This window comes from Seriola dumerili, unplaced genomic scaffold (assembly GCF_002260705.1).
Source record: "Seriola dumerili isolate Sdu_G_001 unplaced genomic scaffold, Sdu_1.0 BDQW01000073.1, whole genome shotgun sequence".
Lineage (NCBI taxonomy): Eukaryota > Metazoa > Chordata > Actinopteri > Carangiformes > Carangidae > Seriola > Seriola dumerili.
In genome coordinates, this window is record NW_019174328.1 from 115,339 (window position 1) to 133,579 (window position 18,241).

Sequence of the window (18,241 nt, forward strand, 5' to 3'; positions counted from 1 at the left end):
CAGAGGAATGCTCCTTGGCGGGACTGATGCCTGAAGGGTGTGGGAAGTTCACAGGGTGGGAGGACGACAGTTTAACGGGGCGAGACAAGGCTGTCAATCGGACGCATTATCTCCGCTCCTCCCCTGTTGGCGGGCCACTCACCCCTGGGTGGTGACAGAGGAGGTCGCTCATATCTGAGAAAGGCTGATAACCCTGAGAACCCACACAGCAGAGACCCTCAAGTCCAAGCCGATGGACTGACAGCACATTCACTGCTCCACACACACCTTCTCATCTTTCTCTTCTTCTCAGTGTGGGAGTTCTCAGACTCAACAGTAGTCTGGCTGATATACCAGCCTCTATTGTTTTAAAAGGTCCAGGCAGGTATTTCATATTTTGAAGGTGCTGAGACTCCAACCACTCTGAGCATTATACACATTAATTTTAAAGTGGTGGATTCAACACCAGACACAGTTTGATTCAATTCAGCAAAAGTGTAGATTATAGTATATATTCAGTGACAATATTCTTTTTTTTTCACATCAAATGCTATTGCTTTTTGAATGAGTTCACTCCTAAAATATGTGTGCATGGCAACTACAGTACAGTTAGAGTAAGAGTGAGGTAACTAAAACACATCCATCCACCACCTTGACTTCCACACCTCACATATGGTCTCACTGAGAAAAAGGAGTGTGTGAGTGCAGTGCTATTGTTGGTCTGAATTTCATTACATAATGGCATTATGGCTAATAAACCTCATCATGCTTGCTTGGTAATTGTGAGCATGTTAGCATACCGACATTAACATTGAAATCAAGGCACCTCTGTTCTTAAGTTCAGTCTCGTAGACAGTATGCCTAGTATGACTCTTTGTGTGTATCAATGTTAGTCGTGGTGCAAAATACATAATTTTTGTGATTCATGTAGATGCAATGACTTATGTGAATGAGGGTGGGGGGGTGGGATGTTACTTAGCCTGAGTTGTTTTGATTTAGCGAATGCTAGCCATCACAATTTGGATGTAACGTTCAGTGTTAACATTATTTTAATGGCGTTAGCTAAAGTTAGCTAGCATACTTGTTATCCAATTTCCACTTGTATAATGTTAATTAAATTAGGGCTCCAGGACAACTTGTTTATTGTTAACAACATTACCATTTTGCCAAAGTACCACCTTAATGTTAACGTTAGCCCCTGATGGTGTCATTTTCTTTAAGCTATGATAACATTAGCAAGGCTAATAGTGTCACCACAACATAATGAACCGATTTGCTTTTGGATTTGTTTTAAAACATGAGACTAACCCATGCCATCATATTTGAGACCAGTCTTTTAACTGACCATAGACCCCTGTGCACTGAGCTAAGGTAAACACACCCTGATCCTATCATAATGGACATAAAGAGACGGAGGTGGTCATGATCATCACAATGAAATATCGGTCAGTGTTAAGTTAAATGAGGATGTTTGACTGAATGGGACTGAATCTGTCTTCACTCAGGTCATTTGTTCTAATTTGGACAGTGAACTCTTGTCATGTTGTAGGACCCTCTGCTTGTGTCTGTGCTTATCAGCTGACTGAAATAGTTACCAGGGTTAACAAGGAGCTCAGTCTGACACCTGGCCTGTCTGACCTCGTAGCCAGCGCACTGACAGACTGTGTGCTGGATGTTCTGGGAAAATCGATTCTTCTTTTATTGGACACGGGATATTGATCAGTCAGTATCATTCACCTCTGATACGACTGAGTTAACCACATCATCTAAAATCATCAACAGTATTAGTGTCCAGTGATGGTATTTGTACTGTAATAACACATTTTAAAGTACTAAGACAAAATAGAAGCAGCTTTAACATGAAATGTTTTATCTTTATCTTTGGTCATTGGATTTTAAAGTGAATCACAATGCAGGAAAGTAATTCAATATATTTACTCAAGGAAAAGTACAAGTACCTCAAATTTGTACTTCAGCACAGTACTTGAGTATTTTCTTTTCTTGTTTCTTTATACTTGTACTCGACATTTCAGAGGGAAATATTGTACTTTTTACTGGTTTAGATTTTGGTTACTTTTCAAATTAAGATTTTACTTACAAAACACATGAAGAGCTTTTAAAAGATTAAAGATTAAATTACTCAACAGTAAATAGAAGTGGACCTGAAACCATTAGTTCATGAATTGATTTTTCATTTGGCAAAGAATGAACTAGTTTGGTAATTGACTAAAACATTTCATGGTTTTAGCTTCTCAAACGCAAGTGCTTTCTGTGTTTTTCCTTTTGATTATTCCAGTAATTACAATTAGAAAAATGCTGGTTGACAAAACAAGACATTTGAAGGTGTCAGTTTGGGCTATGAGTAACTATGATGTGCAATTCTCCCTATTTTCAGGATTAATCATGAACTGAATCACCAGACTCATCTATGATGTAGATAATCATTAGATGCAGACTGATATAAAATAGTTTAAATTAGCTCCAATTCAACCAGCTGCACTAGTAAAATGCTGTTTACATATTAATGCATCAATAATAATAATAATAATCAATGATATAATATATAATAGTATAACACTGACAGGGAAGATTCTTCTGTAAACATCCACTTTTTCCTTTGGTACATTTTCCTGGTTCAACTGACAAACGTTTACTGAAGTAACATTTTCTGCACAGGACTGTTACTGGTGATATTTATTATTTCATTATATAATATAGTATTTTAATACAGCGTTTCTACAGTGTGGTATTAGTAGTTTTACTTACAGTACAGTATTGATGGTCATGCCTCCATTTGTTTGTTAATTTGTTGTTGCAGAGATAAATGGGTTGGTCAGGGGTTGGTATGGCTGTTGTCCTCTCAGTGTGTGTGTGTGTGTGTGTGTGTGTGTGTGTGCATATGTGCGTGTGTGTGTGTGTGTGTGTGTGTGTGTGTGTGTGTGTGTGTGTGTTGGGGGTGGGAGCGGGCTGTACCAGTTGATACATCTGATGTGAGACGAGTTGGCTCTCTGACAGGAGCTGTCACTAGAATAGCAGGGGGGTCCTTATCAATCAACCCCCCCCGCCAGCTGCCAATCAAAAGCCTTTACCATGGCAACCAGGGTCCTGTTATCTACACAGCTGTCAGCTCTCTCTCTCTCCCTCTCTCTCCGAGTTTGGACCTGAACGGGACGAAACATCGGACTCAGAGTAGAATCAGACGGATCTGAGTAGAGCTTCAGGGACCAGATGTAGGCTGTGATGGGACGACGTCCCTCTGTCTCAGTGTGTCTCCTGTGTTAAACTGCAGGGCTGTTCTTGGTTTAATGTGTGTCTACATTTGAAGAATGACTAATGGGGGAATGAAAACACCATAGTGGGGTAGAAAGTCTGCTGTGTCCATAAAACAAAATGTGACAAAGAGCAATGGAGACAGACTCACTGAATAAAATCTGACTGACTTGAAGCATGTGACCTAAACATCACTCGTCACCTCCAGTGAAGCGACGAACACACCAAATGTGTGAGGAGACTTGAACCTTCCTCACATTAATACACAAATATATTATTTTTCTCATGGTTTTCCATCACCTCATCTCGTTGTGTTCTTTCTTTTTCTGCAGCGGTTTAATGGCACCCACTGGAGACTCAGCTCCACCAGCTTTTAATCTCCATCAACCAGTCACCTCATATTCACACAGCAGCAGTGGATGTTACTCTGTCTTCTAGAAATGATGTTCATAAACAACTAAACTATCTTGATCTCTGGCTGGATCATATTCACGTTTTTCCTTTCTTTTCTCTGTTGGATGAGTAAATGAAGCACTACGTGTATTATCAGCAGCAGAGGCAGGAGGAGCTGGTTGCGGTGGACGAACAAAGCGCACAAGTGTCCCACCAGAGACCAGGTTCACATCCAAATAAAGTTTATTGAATTGAATTGAATTGAACAAACATTCATTCATATTATATTTGAATGTTTTAATGGACATTTGGTTAAAATACTCTAAGTATAGACTGTGTGTGATCCTGTGAGATGTTTTACATCCACAGGGACAGAAATATTCACAGTATGGACATAGACTGTGTTCAACACTGATGGTTGCATCAATCAGTTGGCCTGTATATAAAGCTGTTGGGTCTTTATCGGCTCTCAACAGCTTCATATGACAAAACAAACAAGCTAATGAGCTCCTTACAGTCTCATCATTCACTGCGTGGAGAGTTTTCATGAGCATTCAGGTTCTAAATGCTGCTTCAGACCAAGAATAAATCTGGAGCAAATAACAAAGAACTAATATAAAAGGAAATTATCTGTAAACATCAGAATCAAACTCTGACTGCATCTGCTTGACCAATGAATGACTGACAGAGGGAAAGACAAAAAGGTGGAGAAATATGCTCCCCTGTTTCTCTTTCCTCCTTTCTTATTCTTTTCTGTCATCAACACACACACACATTGACACACACTCACACACACACACTGCGCTACAGTCACAGAGGGAGCAAGGCAACCTGCGGCCTTTGTTTAACAGCAGCAGAATGAATATGTAAAGAAGAGCTCATAAATAGAGAGCTGAAAAACCCCCAGCTGAGGCTGCTCTGGGCCGGCCTCCAGCCACACACACACACACACACACCACACACACACACACACACACACGACTACGCACGCACAACACAGACACACACCACACACACACACACACACACACACACACACACACACATACACTGGTCCTTTCAGGCAAAGACAAGCAGCACTCAATCAAAGGTCTGTAAGGGAAATAGTTGTTAACAGATCAATCACCTGTAGGATGAGACCAACAGAGGAACAATCCATCTATGGCTGAAGCTGTATGCTAATGAGAGAAGTCACTGCATCACTGCTAACACACACACACACACACAGAGAGAGAGAGAGAGAGAGAGAGAGAGAGAGTTTTGGAATGACTGTCACTAAGCTTCATAGATTTCTGCTGTTAATTCTTCACCTCCTCTGATTTGCAGTATCACACTTGTTTAAAGGAGCAGTCTGTTAGGAAACACATTGGGCAACATGTGAGAAGCACTCATATGGACACTTTCGTTCTGAAGTGGCACAAACGAGTGATTGAAGGGAATGAACTCATTTCCTCAGATTTACATCAAGCTGTCTAAACGTTAAAACACTGTTTTCATGTGACAACAATTAGCGTCTCCAGGTGTTCATAGTAGAGAGCTCCGTCCACAGAGAAACACCTGAACATGAGAACAGTTCATCTCCTCTGGAGTGAGACAGACAGCTGCTGATAACATCTGTATTTTACGGTCAGGACAAAATCAGCATAAATCCAGGTTAATGACAACACCCTCACTGAATTCACCATAGTTGTTTCTATCATCTGACAACTGAACAAAGACACTGCATGTTGACCAGCAGTCATCCCCAAGCTGCTGCTCTGCAGAGGTTAAGTCTCGCAGGTACAGTGACATTCAATAAGAGGGATTACAGGAGAAGTACGAGTGGACTATTCATTGTCTTCTTAACGTTACTGTCACTCAGCTCCGTCCCTCACTGAGCAGCTTACGGCATCATTTATTAAAGTCTCACTTAACTTCCACACACACCGAAACACCAAGCTGCAGTTTTTTTAGACTCACACACTCACACACTCTGGAAGAACTCAGATTTGGGGAGAGAAACACGGTTTCAGTCTGGATCAGAGATAAATTGAACTGGTTTCATGTGAATTCTCTGAATTTTCTCTGTGGAATGTACAAAATTCACAGATGGTCCCGACCTGTCATACGAGTCACGTACAGACATCTGGGAAAGACATATATATAACTCAGACAAAACTTACCGTGAAATTAATATTCTTTTCACAATACCATTGTCACAGTTTTCCAACTTACTGAGATGTTTTTTTTTTCAGAAATTATGATTTTATTTGCCATATTTTGGCAGCAGCAGTAGTCGTTAGATTCTCTCACTCAGCTGCAGATCCTCTCTGACACCTACAACAGGTTATAACATTGTCTCGTCTAATGTCTCTGTGACTGTCACATGACTTCCTCTCATATTAGTCACAGCTTTGCTTTTTGTTAGCATCCAATGTCGTGTTACTGTAAATCAACCCCTGTTTGCTGATTTCTGACAGCAGCACTTGAAACTCGGCAGTGTGAAATTCAGCTTTTTACTCTTTGCTAACATTTGTGTGAATGAAGCAAACGGAGCAGAACCGTTTGTCTTGTATGGTAATTTTACAGGTGTTGATTATGCTAATGACCAAACTCCACAAACATTCAGCTCTTCATGAACAGATGGATTTCCTCAGGCCGAAACAAACCATTTAAATGTGTGCAGTTAAGAGAGTTTGGCGAATCGAACAAACCACACAGAAAACCGTCAGAGAGCTTTAGGATAAGAATATGAAAATACTCTCGCATGAAGTCTGATGTCTGCTGTGAAACCCAGAGTCAGGTGAAGTAGTTCCAGTGAGCGGTGTTGTCGCTGTGTTATGAAGGATTGTCTGAAGGAGCAACTTCACACAGTCTGATAATCTGGTGACAACAAGCTTTTTCCCACATCCTCTGCAGCTGTGATGTACTGTGGCACAGGCGCACAGCTGGATGCGGTCACAGGACAACACACCTGGCCACAAACAGCTGTGATCTTGGGTGTGGTCAGAGGTTCAACCAACGTATACCTTTCAACCCATGGAGGCCTGTGAAGCTTCCTTCCATTCCAAAATGACTCTTTTCCGATGATGTAAACTGAACAAAGTCAAATCCAGTCATCTCCATGATACTGAGGTGGAGACACATATCTCCAAACCTGGACTAATGAAACCACTGTCTGTGCATGGGCAGACTTCACTGGAGAGATGTGAGAACATACTGTTTTCTGTTGCTGTAATTTGGGTGAGCTGAGCCTTTAACATGAGTGATAACGTTCTGGTCAGTTTATATATAATTTGATTCATCTCTGTCAGTCTTGACTGGATGTATACATGTATATACAGTGGGGTCCAAAAGTCTGAGACCACTCTCCCATTCACATATAGGTCACAGAGTGACAGCACTGAAGAAAGCCATGAAACTCCTGTGAAATTTGGATCCTGTGTGAGGAGGAAGTGAGAGTACATGATGATTTATGCTGTGACTTCTGTCACTGTGCGGAGCAGACTTTGTGCAGAATGACCTGAGAGAGGGAGGCGACACACAGAGCATAGCATACATAGCTGAAATAGCTGATGTTGACTTGTTTGTGTAGATGTATGTGTGTGTTTGTGTGTGTGTGTGTGGTCATGTGTTTGTGTTGAGGTACAACCACTCTCTGCTGTTTGTCTCCAGTGTGTGGAGCCTCGCCAGTCTCTGTGGATTCTCCTTCTCCTCTGTCCTCCATCTCCCTCCATTCCTCCTGTGTCTCACTCTTCTTCATCATCTTCTCCTCTGAGTCTCACTCTTCTCCCTCCATTCCTCCTGTGTCTCACTCTTCATCCTCATCTCCTCCTGTGTCTCACTCTTCATCCTCATCTCCTCCTGAGTCTCACTCTTCATCCTCATCTCCTCCTCTGTCAGAATCCATTCTTACACCAGAGGCCAATATATTCTGACTTTTAGTCCCTAATACGGGTCAAGCTCTAAAAACACTGAACACATTTCTCATGATGCAACGAACATAATCATCTTTGTGCTGCACCATTTGTCTACTCTGCAGTTGTTGCAGAAAATACTACGAACGATGAACGAATGAGGAACAGAAATGGAGAAAAGTAAGACCAGAGGTTTCTTAGCAACAGCTGCTTGCAAAGACAACATTATTCATGTTGCTTTCACCACTGGCAGTCAAGGCTGAGACCAAAGCTAATGCTATTTGTTTTCGTCCAGAAAAGAGTCACATGACAGGAGCGTGGCGAATCGGGAAAGGATATGTCATGACGGATAAGACCCAATCAGGAGACGCAACACCAGAGTTTGCAAACTAAAACAGGGCCAGCAGCGTTTCCAAAAGACTCAAAAACTCAAAAGTAGTGTAGAAAGACGTAAATGTAGCAGAAGTGATGCACAGGATGTTGTTTTAGGGTCTTGCTAACTCCAGAGTAGTGTGGATGCCAGGCATAAAGCTGATGTGTTTATACTAACTAACGTTAGTGTGAATGTAGCCATAGGCTTTAAATATTTGTTATTTAAAGCTGTGTAGTTCTCCTTGTGACAAGTAAGCTTAACTTTATATGTAAAATAGCCTATAATAGAACTGATAACATTTCTCTGACATCTCAAATATCCACAGTATGAAAGCACCACTTGGTTTTCAGCAATCATTTTTATAATAATTCTGGGGTTCAACACAAACATTTCACAGATGATATTTGAATGAAAATGTAAAACTCCTCCTGCAGCATATTTTCTCTCCCTCATCTCTCCATTCATACTGTCTCCTGCCCCCCCTCCCCCCTCCTCCCATCCGTCTTGCCAGCTGCCACCAGTTATTATTGTGGCCAGCTAGCCACTGCTGATGCTGTAATCATCATAGCTGTGGTGGCCCGCTCATTACACCAGGGCTGTGCTGTGATTTGGACAAATTGCGATGAGATGTCTTCGCTTCTCCACGGGTGAAAAACACTGGTTGGGACATATGGAGCTGGATCAGGAATAAAGATCGTGGACTGGAGAGGGAAGAGTGAAAGACGGAGAATGCAATGTCTTTTTAAATTCCACGTCTTGTGACTGTGAAGTCATACAGATATGGTGAGTCACACAGTCTCAGTGAATAGATGCTGAATACATTATTACTGCTCTTTCATGTGTGCCCCTGCAACATGTTTATGTCTGTGTGTCACGTGTCACATGTGGACATTTCTTGACGTTAAAGATGCTAAAGATGGAGGCTAATGTGACGTTATCTAAGTCTGGTCAAAAGTTCTTTCAGCCTATAATTATGATATAATTATGGTTCTTAATATTCAGCAGCAAACTAGCTAACCTGGACAACTAGTGTCACTATCTTGACTTTTGAATGTCAGCTAGGCTAATGTGCTAATTCTGTATTATAGATTCATGGGAAAATGAGCCAAATATCGTCTGGACATTAACAAAGGCATCAGCTATCAATCAGCAATCACTCTGATCATCGCTGATCACTGGGATCATTGTCTGACGGTAGGCCACCAGCCTAAGCTACATATATTGTAGAAAAGACATAAGACTAAAGCATGCAGTTTTCCTGTTCTTCCCATTTTCCTGCCTTAGCTTGAGCGCTATGTTAGCACGGCCACTTTGCTTTTTTGTGTGATAATTGACACTTTGGCACGAGCACTGGTCTTCATTTCCCCACCTGTCATAACCTCTGAGTTAACTGACAGGATTATTGTTGATTATTTATGGGCTATTATTTTAATTTTATTTTTTCTTTGGACAGTTGTGTATTTTCCGGTCTGCTTGAGTAACAAAGGTGCTAAGACTGATTTGCAGGAAGGAGCAGAGTTTCTCCCTGAATTTGCATGAAAACAAAACAAAACAAACAAACAAAATAGCATATGCATATAGATGAAATATCTGCATGTCTGCTCTCAGCACGTCTGAGGTTTTGTTTATTGCTGATAAGACTTGCTGGTCTTTCATTGAGACAGTTGTGAAGACACAACACATCTGCAAGTGCATACTGACTCAACCAGTCTGCTGGATGATCCTACCTCCCTCTCCTACACTGCTCAAGGATTGATGTTATAAGTGATGGATCGGTTTGGAAAGAAATGCTTGTACTTTAATTTACAGGTCTTTCTTGTGTATCTCCATTGAGAACCTTTCTCTGCTGTTGACATTTTCTTCTCAAACTAACAAGCCAACACTGGCAGAGGTTCTACAGTTCCCTATATTGTGGCCTCAATGACAAAGGGGCCTGAAGCTACGGCCAAGTCTGATGTTCTCAACACTGTGAGCCACTCATCTGTATTCTGAAAGCTCGGCTGGGTGTTTGCTTTCCTCATCTGATGTTACACATTTTTCACGGGCTACATAGTTAGTGTTGAGTTTATGACAGACTCCAGGGCTAAAAGTTGACCGAGGTCAACCTCGCAGATCTGAGCCGTATCTTCCGGGGCAGGTCCAGGTCCAGAATGTGGCCTCTGCTGAAATCACAGGTTACAGATGGTCAGTTTGCGCTGGGTTCTACGTGGACGAGCTCCACCCAACAAGGTTGGACACACCTCTGACCACAGCTCCACTGGCCAAGCACGGTCAGACCTAGGCGTTATCACCTTGGCCTCAGTCCTGGACAAACCAAATGTTACTGTGAAATGATGCACAACCTGTAAGAGTTCATGTTTGACTCCTATAAATCTGGAAATCTTTCCTGACCAACTTCTTGTGTTAATGTTGTCTTGAACTGTACAGGTACTCTAAGGATTGTGTTTCAGGAGTTAAGCTGTCATCCACTTCCTCTCGATTTGGTTTGACTGCTACCCATCTGCCTCAGTTAGTGGTTTCCCCTTTCCCAGTATGACATGCATGGATCTGTAATGTATTGGAGTTTACTGAGTCTGTTGTCCCATGAAGTTTTAACAGTGCATCAGTGTGAGTCCTACATGTCATGACAACTGTCTCCTCCTTATTTATTATATCCTCTTACGCTATCTTCCAATGTTCTCTTCACAAATTTCTAGCATTAATTACTGCTGCCGAAAAAATACCTATGTCATTCAGATCCCTGTTGACTCTTGCTCACCACCTGACTGGCCTCAGTCTGTCAGGCTGGTGACCTTTAACCTTCAACAGTCTTGGGCTTTAAGGAAATGTTATCAGTTAATAGCCACTAAAAACAGAAATATTAAATACAACAATACCACATTGTTATTTCTCGATCTACTATCCATTTAATAAACATTTGTGTTATTGAAAGTGTCAATGTAAGTTTGAACAAGGATTTGTCAGACTAAGAACACATGTTTTTATGACTTTGACTCTCTATAGGAGAGACTGTCCTCCATAGGTCGTCTGTGCAGCAGCTTGTCAGAAACCACAGTAATGTTTTATGGTAGTTATGGCAGGAGCCAGGTGACATAGTATAAAAGACGACAAAGCCTATGTTAGGAGGTGGTTGTGGTGGATGGATGACTTTCACACATGAGACCGCTCCACATCCATAACTGTGTCCAACCGGTTGAGGCAGTCGGCCGCCTATCCTGAGTCTGGTTCTGTTGGAGGTTTCTCCTGTTAAAGGGAGTTTTTCCTCCCCCCTGTGACCAAGTGCAGTACATTGTGTGAACTGTTGGGTTTCTCTCTATAATATTGTCAGGTGTTGGCCTTATCCTGTAAAGAAAATATAAATGCACTGCATTTATACAGAGCTTTTCTGCTGTCTTACTGACCACTCAAAGCGCTTTACACTACTAGTCACATTCGCCCATTCACACACACATTCATACAGGGCTTGCTATGTACACAGTGCATCTCTATCACACACACTACCTTGAGATAATGTATGTTATGATTGGGCGCAATACAAATAAGATGAATTGAATTTTTATTGTAACCATGATGACGGCGTTCCTGTAACCTTCAGGAAGTAGTTATTTTAACCCTAACCACAATCTTTTCCTAAACCTAACCAAGTAGTTTTTGAGCCCAAACCTAACCAAACTGTGGCCTTCTATGAGCTGAACCACGTGTAATAATGTTACTATGACAACAAAGGGTCTGGTAGGCCTGCCGCCGTAGGGGTGGAACCTATGGGTTGTATCAGAGAGTCGGGACAAACAACCTATGTGGTCGGTTAAGTTGGAGGACTTGCTGCTATAGAAAGAAGCTGAGAGCGTCACACTGTCAGCTCTGTTTCAGCTGCACTGCAGATGTCCTGATGTGTAATTATGTCGTCATCATGTAGCCGGGAATATAAAAAAAATTCACCGCCAAACAACACAGTGAACAAAGTGAGCAGCAGGCTGACTTTGGAGGTGTTTTGTAGAGTGTGACGTTAAACACTCCAATGAATGAATCCTAACTGCGCAGAAACCTTCCCACCACCCAATCAGCACAGCACAGTGACAACTTAGTCCATTCTGGACAATTAGCTCAAACGTGCACTTGTAGTAACCTAACCACTATTAACACCCAATCAAACCAAAGAGCTGACTGTATTTTTACACCCAGGCTCAAGTCACAGCTCAGCTAATCATAGCAGCATCTGGAAAAGCTGCTATTGTTGTGTTTCATGTATTAGTGACCGTAAAGAGCCTTCATAGGGCCCAATAGACCCTCTGTGGGATCCCAGGGACTAAACACAGGGGCCACAACTGGGAAACAGTTGTATTGTTATGCGTAGAGGCAGACACTCAGGTCTGCCCTTTGAGCGCTGTTGGGGGATCCACCGTTACAGGTAGTTGTGAAGTGTCGCTACTTGTTGAGATGAGGGCCCAGTACACAATGAAGTGCTGCAGGGTACAATGACTTCAAATAGGTTTCAAGGTAAACTCCCTCTGCACAATAGAAGGGCCCGGGCCCATCAGGTCACAGACACTGAGGGCCACGTTGCGTATTGAGCTGTGTATTGGTGATTTGTTGCTTTCAGGGTTTTGAGAGTCGTAAATGAACAGAGTAATAACATGTCTGTGCCACATTTTCCAGTGAAAGGACGGTGAATGGAGGAGGGCCAGGGTGTTGGTGTTGTGTGACCCCGTTGTGATTAAACCTGCACAGCACCCCGGCCCAGTCTGGGGGTCTGGACAGGCCAACAGTCTGAGTGAACTTTGAAAAGATGAGCTGTTATTACCACATGTCCTGCTTCCACCTGCTGCTTTACTCCACTCCTGTGTCATGAGGAAACAAGCAGCTTTGAATACATCACTAGTGTCCTCTAGTGGCAGTTTCTGACAAATGCAGGAACACAAATCAACAATATCACTACATCGCTGTACTTATACACGAAGCACAAAGTGAAAACATGTTTTCAGATTAGGGTCCAAAAGAGAGTACATGTGCAAGAACAAGCACAATAATTACTGATAAATGCACTGATAAATAATAATGGATGAACAGACAAATCAAGTGAAGAAGTGTCATCACTGATGTGTTCAGGATTTAAAGGGAATGTTAAAGGGAATTTTTCCTCTTCACGGTCGCCAAGCGCTGCTCATGGTGGGAACTGTTGGTTTCTCTTTATAATATTGTGAAGTCTTAACCTTACCCTGTGATGTTTGTTTTAATTTGGTGCTATATGAATAAAGATTGAATTGAAGAAATTGAATATGTTAGTGGGAGAAAGTCATATAGAATATCACCAGTCTTATCTTTTCAGTAGTAAGACCATTTAATAGTTTTATCCTGAACTGTCAGAGCTGCTGGACCCTCCATAAGAGGCTGACTGCTGGACAATACTGTTTCAATCATAAACTGAAAGACCATCTGTCAAATCAACTGAAAGAGCACTTGTAAAACACTGTGTAAAAATGTGTAATGAATGAACTGGGGTTATGAGAAATTAAATTATTATTCTTGATCATTTTGAGTCAGGAGCTGTGGCAGAATCAATGTCAGAAGCTTTGTTTGAAACTGAGTAGATTTTGGCCACAAGTAACTGATGAATAATTTGATGTTTAATTGTATACATTATATTATTATATTTTTGCAGTTTTTCTTTCTTTCTACTGCCACTTTGCTGCTGTAACACTTCATATTTCTCCACTGTGAGACTAATGAAGGAATGTCTTATCTTATGTTATAATAACAATAATAATAATAATCTTAATTGTCCGTAGATGTGGGAGTTTGGCTTTGGCTTCACAGACACATCAGAAAAAAACACATCATTGTAGCTCACAAACAATAAATAGAGCAATAAATTAACATGTACAGAACAGACAACAATAACAGACATGATTCCAGTGTGAATGATGCTTACGAGTTCAACAAAGTTATTGCATTTGGTATAAAAGGTTGTTTTAATTATGTTTTAATGCTGCATATATTCTTATTCCGACTGCATTCACATCTTGTGTTTTTTAGAGATGACTTAAGTGGCTGGAAATTGTTTCATATTTTGTTTAATGTGGTAAAACATGGTAAATGAAAAATGAATGTGCAAAGCAAATACTGATGTGTGGTGCTGCTGCGTTTGTGCAATATATCACACTCAGAGTCATTCTTTTTCATTGCTAATTGAAACCTTATTATGTTAACATTGTGTTCCACTGTATTTCCTGGATGAAAAATCATCAGGCTGCAGCAAAAAGACCAAACATGTCCCTGAATGACACGAGTGAAGTTAGGATACTATTAAATGGTTAATGATTAACCTTTCACCCTGACAATAGCCTTACATTTCCACTTACACTTACAAACACACACAGACACACACAGACACACACTCACACACACACACACACAAAGACACACTGCTCATTCACATCAAAGCCAACAGGTGGAAAAACACCGTAACACACACACATTGAGGAATGAAAGGCTGCAATCAACATGTGACTGTCTTTAATGATGTGGGAGAATAAACGTGAGTAGTGGAGCAGAAACCAGCTCAGCTCTGGAAACATCTCAGATGCTTATTGGCCAGCCACGTTAGCATACCAGCAACCGTGGCCATGTCTGTTGCCCCAGGGCAAGGCAGAGGTGATTAGCATTTAAAACAGGCCCAGGACTCCCACACTACCCCCACCCACCCCCAGCTCTGGAAGAGTGATGTATGCTGGGATTTTCGGCTGGTCCACCTCTCATATGATGATATGATATAAGGGTCTGATCTCTGAGCTGTCACACGAGGATAGAAGGTGGAAACAGCTGAGCAGCTCAGGGTTGTCCAACAGAAGAACTGACCCAGGTCCAACTTAGCTGTTAGCAACAGTTTAATTTTTGATGTGAAATGCAGACACAGACAAGGAGACAGAGGTTTAAAGGCAGTTTTATTGAAGACTTGTGGAGTAGCGGAGGCTGGATTGTGAGAGGAGCAGGGCAGGCAGATGTGAACCTGTGCCACAGGTGGACAAAGGTTTAGTTGGGTTCAGGTAAACACAGGAAAGAACAAGGAACTAATGTACTAGTGCTGTCGTGTACCACAAGAGTAGACAATCTGGTGAAGATCCGGGGTTTAAATACTGCAGGGGGGCTTTGTGGCGTTGATGAGGTGACGAGTTGCAGGTGTTCAGGTGGGCGGGTACTGGATAGCCACTCCCAGCAGGACAAACACACATGCACGCACAGACAGCGAGAACAGACCAACTGGGGACAGACGAACCACACGAGGGAGGGGAAACAGCCTCACCACAACTAACATCACGCTACAGCAAATTCCCAGTGGGTTACTTTATAGCTTGAACGTTTAGTCCTGGGATGTCTGGGTGTTTTTGTACATCGATATATAACAGGTACAGACATGTATCAAGTATTTGTAGTATTTCTAGTTCTCCAGTACTGGGTTTCCCAACCCTCCAGCACTCAACAGTGCAGGACACGCTAACATGATGTGGGTATCCAGTGGAAACAATGCGCTTCATTATCCTCCCAAAGTATTGAGCTGCAGGCTACTGTGGTTGTTGTAATGTAATGTAACTGAGCGTCTTGGGTTCAACTAACTGGGTGTATTTAGTAATAAAATAATAAACGGGACATAGAGATGTAGAACAATGAACAGGAGCAATAAGTTGTGACGTGTTAAAAGCGGGACTCCATCACCAACAGCTCCTGCCTTATGGCAACTCATAGGGGACACACTACCTGAAATATCAAAGCACACAGTAAACACAGTGCAGGAGAGTCTGTTACTGTAATTACACACCAGTATGTCAGGCAGATAATCCAAAGTGTGGGACTTATTCAGAGGTTAAAGGACGACCCTAAGAGGGCAACAACATGCAAACTCTGAAGGCAAAGATTCACCTATCATTCGTCAACCTCAAACCTCAGCTTATCATTTGAAACATGCTAAGCAGCCTAATGCGTCATATGTGTTTGTAAAAGTTATATTTTAAAGGCTCGTTATTATGGTATTGTATTTCTCTGTACTGTAGCACAGTGTTAACACTGTTACGTATAACATCTCTGTCTCAGCCCTGGACTCAAACCATTTTCTGACGCCCCCGCAAAATATATGTTTCTATATATATTTATATAATTAAATCAATACCATATATGTGCAACAAATACTCTTTGGTCGGGGGGAAATGTTTGAACGGCTGCATATTCAGATCATGTGAACATGTAAAACTGAGTTGTCTCTCCTCTATCTTCAACAGGCTGAATAACAATCATCTTTGACATGGACATTTTCAGGTGGGGGGTCCTTAAGTCATGTCAGTTCAAGTCCAGCATACAAAACAGGTTAAGAACCATTGATCTGAAACCACGTCTACATCAACCATATTTGTTAAAACACATTTTCGTGTCACAACCATTTGCATCCACATTAGTGTCTCCAGTTGGTTTTAGTAGAGGCTCTGTCCACAGAGAAACACCGGAACATTTAAACAGTTCATCTCGTCCTCTTTTCATATAGCAAACAGCAGAACTTCATCACAGCCAATGTCTGGTGAGGAGCGAGACAGACAGCTGCTGATAACATCTGTATTTTATGACAAAATCTGCATAAATCCAGGTTAATGACATCAGCTCTGCTGTGTGTCGAGCACGGTGAGATTTAAAAAGAGTGATTGCAGGGGATGTTAAAGAGGACTGTATGTCGTCTTCTTAATATTACTGTCATAAAAAAGATGTTTTTACAAACTGAACTGCTTTCATGTGAATATACCATCAGTCACTGGTTCCCATTCTGGCTTGTGACCCATTATATCCAAGCCATGCCTGCTCATATGTGTGAACCCTCATGCGTCTACGAGCTGTGAGCAGCTCCCCCAAAAATGCTGACTTATTTCTTATCAGGCTGCTTCGTTTGGTTTGACTGGTTTTCAGGGGCCTTCATGTGTAAAACTGTGCAGCACGAGAAAAAACAAACACTAAACACACATACACACAGCCCTCCCAGGGCGTTCCCAGCCTGCACGTCGGTGTATTTATGTGAGGTGCATGTTGTCTGCGTGGCAGCATGGTGCCAAAGCATAAAGAATGGGCCGGCCCAGTCGTAACACGCTCTTTCACAAAACACTTCCAGCCTGTAGCAGAGAAGTGCCACATTCATCAGCTCTCTGCCAGAGCATTTACACACCCGCCATAACAGCTCCGACAGACGGAGGACGGAGGAGAAGAGACGTGTGACAAGGACCTGCAAAACTTAACAATCATGTGAGGAGTGATTCGTACATGAGCCAAAGTAAATGATTAAAGATCATAAGTATTATTATTAAAAAATGTGAAACTTTAGCAAACAGAAGAGCTGAAAAGTCATCTTTGCTCATTAAACAAAAGCTGTATCACCATGTATGACCTGTTCTCCACACATTTTGATGAATGACTTTTTCCTTTAAAACTCTGAGTCAGAGGTCTCCAACCTTTTTTACTCTGAGAGCCACTGTGACAAACATGTCTGTGTATTTGATTGCATTTGGAGCAGATTTAATGAGTGAAGTCGTTGTTGCCTTAACTACATCCTCAGAACCTTTGGGTGAGCTACTCCAGAACAGAGGGTGAGCTTGCGAGGCTCATGTTTGAGACCCCTGCTCTGAATAAGTATTAAAGGAAAAAGGTGCTGTGAAAATGCATCTTTGCTCCTCTGTCCACACCAAACCAGCCGTTCTCACACCCAGAGACAGTCTTTAAAGACCAGATCCAGAGTGGGTGGATCTCTCACCAGCAGCTTTGCTTTTCAGTACAAGGAAAACTGGGCTTTTGGAAAGCAGTGAGGAACACACGGTGATGGCTGTGTGGCAGTAACATAAGATTACATCTGTGTGTGTACCCTGACTGGATCTATGATCTCTCTTTAAACGTCAGTCTTGCTGCTGTCATTACAGAAATGACCGGCTCACACCGCAGTGCAGTGAAGACAAATTTCCAGTCACTATAGACAGTGTCTGTGTTTCTGCTTGGTAGACGTGAGTGTTCTTCATGTCCAGCTCTCTCCTTGTTCATTTTCTCTTTTCATTAAGCTAATTACACCACACAGCATCGTTATTTACAAAGTGGATCTCGGTCTTCATGCTTTTGGATGACCGCATGGGCATAAAGCTGTGATTTGAGTGACCGTCCTACTGCATGTGCCAACCTCTTCTATAACTGATACCTACTTGTTGTCAGCAGACAGCGACACCTGGGACGTGCCTTCTCCTCTCAGGTGAAGGCAGCAGATGTCCCCATGCTCTGCAGCTGTCAGACAGGTGCTGACGCTGCAGTTTCTAAATGA